This window comes from Cornus florida, unplaced genomic scaffold (assembly GCF_030987335.1).
Source record: "Cornus florida cultivar Cherokee Brave unplaced genomic scaffold, ASM3098733v1 CherokeeBrave_3.0.0_Hap2_Chr04, whole genome shotgun sequence".
Taxonomy (NCBI): Eukaryota; Viridiplantae; Streptophyta; class Magnoliopsida; order Cornales; family Cornaceae; genus Cornus; species Cornus florida.
In genome coordinates this window covers 9,865,195-9,875,112 of record NW_026775574.1, presented here as the reverse complement: position 1 = coordinate 9,875,112, position 9,918 = coordinate 9,865,195, and the positions used below count along the sequence as shown (strand labels likewise).

Below are 9,918 nucleotides of genomic sequence, written 5' to 3'. Positions count from 1 at the left end.
TTCACTCAACAAATGGTTCCTTAAAGAACTTGTTGGATTAGGATCGAAAGAGATCATTGGTCCTCGGTCAAAGCAATCTTTGGGCTTCCATGCCCTTTCAAAACAAGGTTTTGGAACTACATTCTTTGAATTCAGTGTCGAAGATGAACTTTTTAAAGTTTTGGTTTCAAGCTAAGACTCTATTCCTTCACATTCATTGTTATGACATTTCTCTACAACATTCACTTCTTCATGCTTGTCAATTGAATTTGGGGTTGGATTGAAGATATTTAACTTCACCTTTATATGGCTAAATGAGATCTTCATTATCCCTGTCCTACAATTTATGTTGGCATTTGAAGTTGCCAAGAAAGGACGGCCAAGGATAACAGGAATTTGGCTCTTGGGATTTGGAACCGATTTTGTGTCAATAACAACGAAATCAACAAGAAAGAAGAACTTATCAATTTTAATCAAGACATCCTCAATGATACCCCTAGGCTTTTTGATTGATCGATCGAAAAGTTGCAAAACTACCGACGTCGGTTTCAAGTCTCCTAAGCCCAATTTAACATATACCGAATATGGAAGAAGGTTAACACTTACTCCTAAATCAAGGAGAGCCCGATTAATGACATGGTCACCAATGATGCAAGAAGTAGTAGGTGAACCAGGGTCCTTAAACTTCGGAAGAGTGTTATGTTACAAAATTGAGCTCACTTGCTCGGTCAAGACCACTTTCTAGGTGCTTGGCTCTTGTTCTTCCTCTTTTGGGTGCAAAGATCCTTTAAGAACTTGGCATAAGCCGGAATTTGCTTAATTACATCCAAAAGCGGAAAATTGATCTTCATTTGCCTAAACACTTCAATAATCTCATTCACTTTGGTCTTTTGCTTGTCAATGGAAATGGATCTTTTTAAGGCATTCGGATATGGAGCTTTGGTTCAAAAACCTTTTCAGAATTTTTCTTTGAAGTTTCTTCAACACAAGAATTTTGCAAAACATTTTTCAAATTTTCCTTTTTCAAATCATTTTTGAAATCACTTTTCAATACTTTCTCATATGAAAAATCATGCACATGCAATGAAAGAGGAATAAAATGTGAAACGGGACAGGTGTCAACTTTTGGTTGTTGCGGTTCACTATCTTCATTGGACATACGCACTTGGTTGTCCATAATCTTCCCACTTTTCAAGGTTGTCACCGAATGGACATGTTTAATTGTAGGACCTTCCGATGAGGAATGAGTCTCCACAACGCATTGTTGCTTAGGTGGGCATTCAAATACATTTTCCCTTTCTCTCTAGCATTTAAAGTACTAGCTATTTGCCCTACTTGGGTTTCTAGCTTAGTAATGGATTGAGAGTGAGAATGAAGCAATTGAGTGTTCGCCTCTAGAGTGCCTAAAGTAGTCAAAACTTTCTCTTCAAAAGCGGGACTCCCAGAATTTGCTTGAGAATATGATTGATTCGGAAAATGAGAATTAAAGAATTTGTTTCCATGTGATTGATATGATGATCTAAATCCTTGGGATCCTTGGCCTTGCATTTGAGGTGGAATATACTTCACTTGAAAACCACCTTAGGGAGGGTTTGAGCCTTCCCCTTGGCTTTTCCAAGAGAAATTCAGGTGATTCCTCCAACTAGAATTGTAATTGTTGCCATAAGGATTGTTCCCTTGATTAACAAATGCTGCATTGACTTGTTCATGATGTTCATTTTACACATGTCCATGGAGACAATTGGAAGTAGAATGCAAAACACTAGAACAAGTCATACATGTCTCATTGGATGAATGATGAGAATGGTTAAGGGAGGAAGACATTTTATTTGTCGAGTTTTGGTTGATTAAGAATTGATCAAATCTTTAAGATAAGGATTTCATCTTGGCAACTATTTCATTTGAATTGTCGACTTGATATAAGTCAACATTCTTCCTTCCACTTAAATTTTTACCATTCTTGGAAGATAATGATCTATGCATTAAATTTTCACTCATGCTTTCATAGAGACGCCAGACATCATTTTCATTTTTGTCAAGAATAGAACCACCATTGATGCATCAACCATACTCTTTTGATTTTCGGGCAAACTTTCAAAGAAGTATTGAACCAATTGCCACTTAGGCATGTCATGATGTGGACACTTCCTAAGCAATTCATTAAATCTTTCCCATGCCTCATGAAACATTTCCCCACCCCTTTGTGAAAACTCTCGAATTGAGGTTCTCATGGCATTGGTCTTAGAAACCGGATAATACTTCTTCAAGAACTCTTGTTGCATTTCTGCCCAAGAAGTTATCAAAAAAGGCCTAAGATTGTTGAAACAATATTTTGCTTTGTCTTTAAGGGTGAATGGAAAAAGTTTAAGTCTTAAAACCTCTTCCGGCATGTCCGTGTATCACACGGTGGAACATACTTCAAGAAACTCATCCAAATGCTTGTAAGGTTCTTCACTTGGAAGTCTATGATAGTTAGGAAGCATTTGAATGGTTTGCGGTTTAATCTCATAGTGATGTGCTCTAAATAGTGGCAATTGAATGTAAGTGGGTGCTTTATATTCATTTGGCACATAATGATCTCTTAAAGAAAGAGGTGGATTTATAACCGGTGGTGCTACATAAGCGCCTTGATTGCCTTGGACTATGGGAGTTTGTGGAGCAAACATTGGCCTAGGAATTCCTAATGGAACTTGACCTTGTTGGTGTGGTGGGTGAATGAATGGCTTTAGCATGCCTAATGGAACTTGGATGTTATCATGATGCACATTAGGGTGGAGGATACCTTGTTGGTCTACGTGACCAGGGTCCTCCACATGGTCGTTATTCAAGTCCTCCATTGGTGAAATGGAATGACTAAAACTACCTCTTCCCCTAGGATTACGAATAACGGATTCAAGATGCAAATTAAGTGGGACAAGAGTAAGATTCAATAACCTATGACCATGCATGCACTAGCAAATAACAAAAAGTAAGTAAATATCAAACACTTCTCCTCGACAACAAATCAATCAATAAATCTCCACATACAATGATCCCATACTCCCATGCTTGAACAATATGCAAAGAAAATAAAATTGCCTCCACGCGGGCTCATGATTTATCCATGATTGAAAAACAAGCCTCCACGCGGGCCGACGATTTAACTAAAGATTGAGTTTAGGAAGAGCTCACAAAGGGTCCTTAAGCACTTCAAATTATTTTTCAACTTAAGCTTTGCAAATTTTTAGATTTTAGCCTTTTATGCTTTCTTTGCTTAGCTCCTTACTTAGAGTGCTCCCTTGCTCACTTCCTTAGCCCAATGTACCTAGTCAAACAAGAACCAACACAATAAGTAACCAAAATCAAAATAAAAATAAAGTAAAGACACGATCAAAAGAGTACTAATTCCTAATTGTTTCCACAATACGACGTTGCTTTCAATCAATCCCCGGCAACGGCGCCAAAAACTTGGAGTGTCGCCGTACCAACGCTTAAAAATAGGCACTAAGAATGAGAGCGTGCAATGTAGCCAAGTTTTAAATTTATAAATGCCACTACTACCTCTAACTAAAAATATAGCTAGGGTGAGTAGGGATCGTCCCAAGGGATTGGTGTCGTATTGAGGTGTGGAAACAATATTAGGGTTAGTAGGTCGAATGATCAAAAGGTAGTAGGTTTGATTAATTAAACTACAAATTAAACTAATCAAGCTTAATGTAAAACAAGTAATTAAAGGGTAGAAAGAACAAGAGAGAGAGATCTTGGGATTTAGAGAACACCACTAAGCATAACCTTTCTACACACTTAATGAACAATTAATGAGGGGTAAACATGTATTGCAATATTGGTGAGTGAGTGGTTGTTTCAATAAGCATGGATAACCAATTAGGCATACATTGTCTAAGCAACATAGTGAAAAACACAATATATCAAACTAAGCCATTAATCCTTCCTTTAAGCTCACAATTCAAACACATCACAAGGTTAGAGACATATGCTACCTGCATTCAAAAGTATGGAACATCAAATAACAAGCATGGATTGTTCTCCCATCTAACAACTAAGGCAACTACACTACAACTAAGCTAATAGCATGAAATTAAACTAATTAAACTAAGGGAGAGGCACAATCCATCAAGAAATGAGTATGAACCGTTAAATAAACCACAAGAGCATTCTATTAAGCACTATGCCTTGACAATCTCAAGATCTATAGCATCAATACACATAGACATGCATCAATAACACAAAGCTAGAGATAAACACATGAACATCTATTCTAACATACATAGACATATGAATAGAATGAAATGGTCATTTGGAAGAATTAAACCACATAAATCATTGAATAAACAAGATCCATGTATAAACAAGTTTCAAAACATATATTACAACACAAATTCCCTCAAAAATACATAAATCAAGATGTAGAAGGCATGCTTAGGGCTAACTCTAGCCCCAAGAAAATGTCTAGCCATTCATGGATGTGCCTCTCCAACCCTCAAGGGCTATCTCCATGGTAGAAATGCTCATCTTCTTAATGTGGATAGAAAAACTCCCAAGAATGTGTCTCTAGCCTCCTATCTTCTTTTCTTCCTCTCTAAGAAATATCTCTAAGATCTAAAAATTGTATATTATCCTCTTTGTAAAAAGTAGCTTAAATCCTTATATAGGTGGCTCAAATGTCACACCCAATGGTCTGGGCTCGTGCACCAAGTCTCCTCCAATGATTAGACTATGAGACAACTTTTGATGAGCTGGAAATCACTTTAATTCACACTTGAGGGAGTTCGATCGATCAAACTGTGGTGAGATCGATCGAACTTGGCTGAGATCCATCGAACACTATAGAGATCGATCATCCTTGGCGGCGCCTTTTTGAACAAAGACAAATCTCTGAGATATTTTGGGATATTTTCGGGAAGAAGACAAAAGTGGTAGGTGGGTGGTAGGTGTGGATAAGATCAAATACTTTCAATCGATCAAAGAAATGTTGGATCGATCAAACTTTGTGGAATCTTTGGATAAGGACAAAAAAGCTTGAATCCATCTTGAAGTGTTGAGATCGATGAACTCCAGATCGATCGAAGTATTCTTGATATCGATTGAACTTGTTAATTTTCTACACTTTGCTTCATTTTGCTTCCACTTTGCTCCTTTTTTTGATTCATCTCAAGATTGCTTCAATTATGCTCTTATTTGGCTGATTTAACTTATTTTGGGGATAAGCGCTTGAAAATGGAAATAATACAAAATTAGTCTAAGGCAATAAAATAAGATAGATAAAGGTTCTAGAATACTCAAGCTTAAGGGGTTTAAATGCACACTTTTCAGCGCTCATCATCTTACATTCAATTATTCATTTAAAGGCTGTTGGTATGCTCACATACTTAAATCTCATTGAAAATCAGTTTTAAACTTTCATTTTTGAACCAATTCATAAGGAGATTTAAAGCATGGGTTAAACCTTAACACATTTGGCATATAACAAGTCTTACAGCAACTTTTCAAGGTGTTTCAGTCGTCCAAAACTCCATTTCGGTCGACTGATGGCTTTTGGAAAAGTCAGTGCACAGTAAAAACTCATTTCCAGTAGCCTTTTTCACTATTCTGGACCGTTTCGGTCGACCGATGGTCTATTTTGGTCTACCGAAACTTCCTCCTCTCAAAAATCATGTTTTCAGCAAAATTATGCCCAGTTCGGTCATCTGAAACTCTATTTCGGTCGTTTGAACACAGCCTCCAGGTTATGTTTCAGCACTGAGGTTCCACATAACGTCTTCGTTTCTAATCCAAATGGGGTGATTCTTGAGCCTAAACTCAAGGATTTTGAGTCAACTTTCCAATGGCACCTATGCCATTCTCAGATTCCAATTACAGTGGGATTTATTCATATTTTAGTAAGGTAGGGTCAGTTTTTGCTTAAACCGAGAAAGGGAGTTGTGTGTGATTCTTGGTCAATGTTCTTGGAACCTCTTGGAATGTTGTGAAATGATTAGATTAGGTTGTATTCACCTTGTTTGACTTGTTTAGAGTCAATTTTCTCCTTTTAATTGTGAATTGACCATTTTACCCTTAATTAACGGATTTAGCCCGTTTTGACCTTAGTTTACTCATTCGCTTTTCTTGAGTTCCGTAACTTCATGGAATGTCACGTTAGTGTCTTAGAGATGATTTATATCTCAAAGGACTATGGTTTCATCTTTTGCTTCCGCATTTCGAATCCGTTATCAGGTTAACTATTGGGTCATCACTGACGTACCGGGTTGAAAAACTTGGGCCGTCACAATTTTCATGCTCATATTTTTTTTTAACAATAGCCTTTGCCTTTATAGCTTTTATAAGCAATATAAACTAGTCAACATTTCAATGATTTTCAATTAATTTTCTCAGAGATGGACTAGTGTACAAAAAGATATAAACTCGAGAGATTCAAATATAAAATTCACTTAATGCAAATTGTTTCTCATTGTATAGATTACAAACCAAGAATCTATTTTTATCAAATCATCATGTGTCCTAATTTGCATTCACAAACAGATCATAAATTCAACTGAAATAATCTTTCACATATATCAACAAGAAAAAAAAAAAAAAAAATCAATTTTTCCATAGCCAAAACCAAACCCTAGATTCTCAAAAAGTGATCGAATGGAATTTTTTTTTTTTTTTTAATGAACACATTACATGATTAATCAACCATCGTAGGATTTAGTTTGAAGGTTTTGCACCTAATGACCTTTTGGAAACTAGTTCCATAGAATCAATTGGTACATAATTGACTAACTCCTCTTTTTTGATCCACACAATCTTCACCTTCAATTTTTGAGAAAATTTTCAAATTTAACTTTACATCTAATGACATATAGAAGCTGAATTAAATTACACCGTGTTTAATCAGTCATGATTCATACTTATGAGATAATAATAAAGTATTTTGTAAAAGATAAGTAGGTAATGTTATTTACCTGCAGGAAAAACATGCACCCAGTATACTCATACTTTTTTCCCACCTTCAACTCCACCCAAGTGATCCATTAAAGTTTCAAGCACATACGTGCACCAGTTGTAAGACTTTATTTGATTCACATTATCAACAACCTTTAATTCTTGTACATGTGCATTATAACGTCTATTAGCTGTTAGAAAAACGGCACATGCAAAAAGCACAAACGCTCTTTTGAAATCTTCGCTGGGCTCGAATTCTTCTACCCTTTCCATCAAAGAATTTACATGCAACCAATTGCGATATCCACCTTTACATATTCAATTGGCATCAAATTGCGGACATGTAGGCACTGTCGTCATTCTAGCAGGTAAGCCGAGGATGTTGTGGACATTAATTGTATTAATTGGGAGATATTGATTATCATCAAGTTTAATGCGACATTTGTCTAACTCCAAATGTCCAATGATGTAGTCAAACAATGGGGTAAACAAATGCTCACATTGTAGGTTTAGTAAATTGCTGAAACCTATATCTGCAACATCATTCCTCTTTTCCTCTCCAAGTTTAAATACTGTGAGCATTTGTTCCACCTAGGTTTAATGTTGTATTCAACCTTAAAAACCATAAATATAATGTCACATTAGCAAGTTTATATAACTACCAGTAAGGAAGGATACATTAATTTATTTTCTATTGCATATTATGTTATCAAAACAATAACAAATTCAATCAATAATTTAATCAATTTAACAAATTACCTTCTTCTTCATTTTATTCACTTCTAAGCCACCACACTTTCTGAATTCCATATCACGCAATCTTTTTCCCTTATAAAAGGGAGCCTTCTCCTCCATGGTCATTGCACTCCATACATCCCTGGATTTCTTCTCTATTATTCTTCTTACACCACCCTTGATTGGCCCTACTAGACCCTGCACTTCTTAGTACTTCTTCATGAAACCAGGCCTGATACACACGATATCATATGCAATATCACCAACTCAACATCAGGATTTCAATATATATGTTTCACAACTTATTTCACAACTTACTTATACACTTATTAATTGTAAGATAAACAGACTATCCCAATAATTTCCTAAACTTTCATAATTATCAAAATACCACATCAATAAAAGAATTTTTCATTTCAAATGAATGCAGAAATTTTGTTGTACCATTATAAATAATTCCAAATCCTAAACAATCAATTTCATGTCAATGTAAATATTAGAACAGGAAAAATATATTTGGTCAACAGGGAACCATAATTCATATAAATGCTATTGTACGTGAACATGAATATTAATATGAATGTAAACTTACTTAAACAAAAGGTACACTCCTCCTGCACGATGCAGAACTTTAGAATTAATATTCACTAATGTGTTACTACTTGGCTGGGGATCATAATCACCTTCATCTGCCTCAACATCATAATCCTCATCAGCTAGGTCAGATGATTTAGGGGTACGAGTAAATGATTTAGGGGTAGGGGTAGGACAAGTAGAAGAAGATGGATTAGGGATGCTTGGCATCATAGATTGGAGAGTAGGAGAAGGAGGCGGATGAACGATATTGTCCACCATTTTTTTTCCCTTTCCTTGTTTCTTTCAAGCTATCATCTTCTGACCCATTTCTAAACCTATGACATACCGCAGCAAACCAAGCTTTATTATGCACCAACAACCTTTGGACCAATTGTCAACAAAATTTGAACTATAAACAAATAAAACGAACACAAAATTAACTGCAAATAAAGTGCAACAAGGAAAATCGTACCACCGAAGAACAGAAACAACACATTAATTTCTGACGATCCAAATCCGAATCCGAACAGAAGACCCAAACGAACAGCAACTTCCTTTGCAAATCAATTACGGGTGGCGAATTCTATTGCAGCAAAAAGAAATTTTTTTACCATAAACACCCAAACAAACAAATGAACACCAACATGCAATTCGAGTAGGTTCCCTTCCCTTCCAGATTTTTCAGCACCCTTCCTTCCACTTTGCCTTCCACTTCCACGACCTAGACAAACAATTGGTAGGAAAAATGAGAAGGGCAGTTAGGATATTTTGGTAATATTCAAAAAATGCATTAAATATATACATACACTATATATATATATATATTTTGGTAATATTCAGAAAATACATTAAATATATAGATATACACACTATATACACACCGTGGTTAAACTTTCTTACTCTTTCAAATAGGTTTTTTTTTCATTGACGTGGCCCATTTTGGGCCACACAATCCTACCGGCTGGAGCAGGTCTCCATTATATATATAGTGTATATATATATATTTAACGCATTTTTTGAATATTATCAAAATATCTTAATTGCCCGTCTCATTTTCCCTCCCAATTGTTCGTCTAGATTGTGGAAGTGGAAGAAAAAGTGGAAGTGGAAGTGGAAGGAAGGGTGTTGCAAAATTTGGAAGTGAAGGATACGAACAGCATGTTGGTGTTGAGACTATTTTTGTCCACAAGTTGTTGGCCAATTTGCATATCCACTTGCATGGATATTAATTATGGGCCCATATATATCATATAGACATGTTTACTATTATATGTGTGTGTGTGGCCCATATATATCATATAGACATGTTTACTATTATATGTGTGTGTGTGTGTGTTGTGTTTATTGTTATTGAGTACAATATATGTGGACGCTTTCTTCCAGTTATTTTTATTGAATGCAATGTATGTGAAAGCTCTGAGTGGAAATGTTCCAACTATCCTCAGTTAAATAAAATAAAATAAAAAATAGAAGGCTCATCAATAATCATTTTTTAATGATCATAAATTGACTTTCTTTATTATTATTATTTTTTATTCAGTGATAATCATGAAGGTCACATAGAACATTAAAAATCAGAGACTTTCTGAATGTAGCCAATTTGCTAAGCTGAAGGATAACCCTATTACAGCTCCTAATAATAATTGCAGCCAAATCATCAATCAGATTGAAATTCAATGATGCATGACCACACAACAATCC

The 9,918-nt window shown here is 35.5% G+C and overlaps 1 long non-coding RNA gene and 1 pseudogene across 1 annotated transcript; one reads left to right on the top strand and one right to left on the bottom strand.

The window, feature by feature from the left end:
* The first annotated feature begins 2,106 nt into the window (after positions 1 to 2,106).
* Positions 2,107 to 2,205, top strand: LOC132305737 (small nucleolar RNA R71; annotated as a pseudogene).
* Positions 2,206 to 6,621: 4,416 nt separating this feature from the next.
* LOC132305584 (uncharacterized) lies at positions 6,622 to 9,048 on the bottom strand. The gene is made up of 3 exons (XR_009481636.1): positions 8,690 to 9,048; positions 7,666 to 7,873; positions 6,622 to 7,520 (listed from the first exon to the last, which is right to left on the bottom strand). It is a non-coding gene; the product is annotated as an uncharacterized LOC132305584 (long non-coding RNA).
* Positions 9,049 to 9,918: the final 870 nt, after the last annotated feature.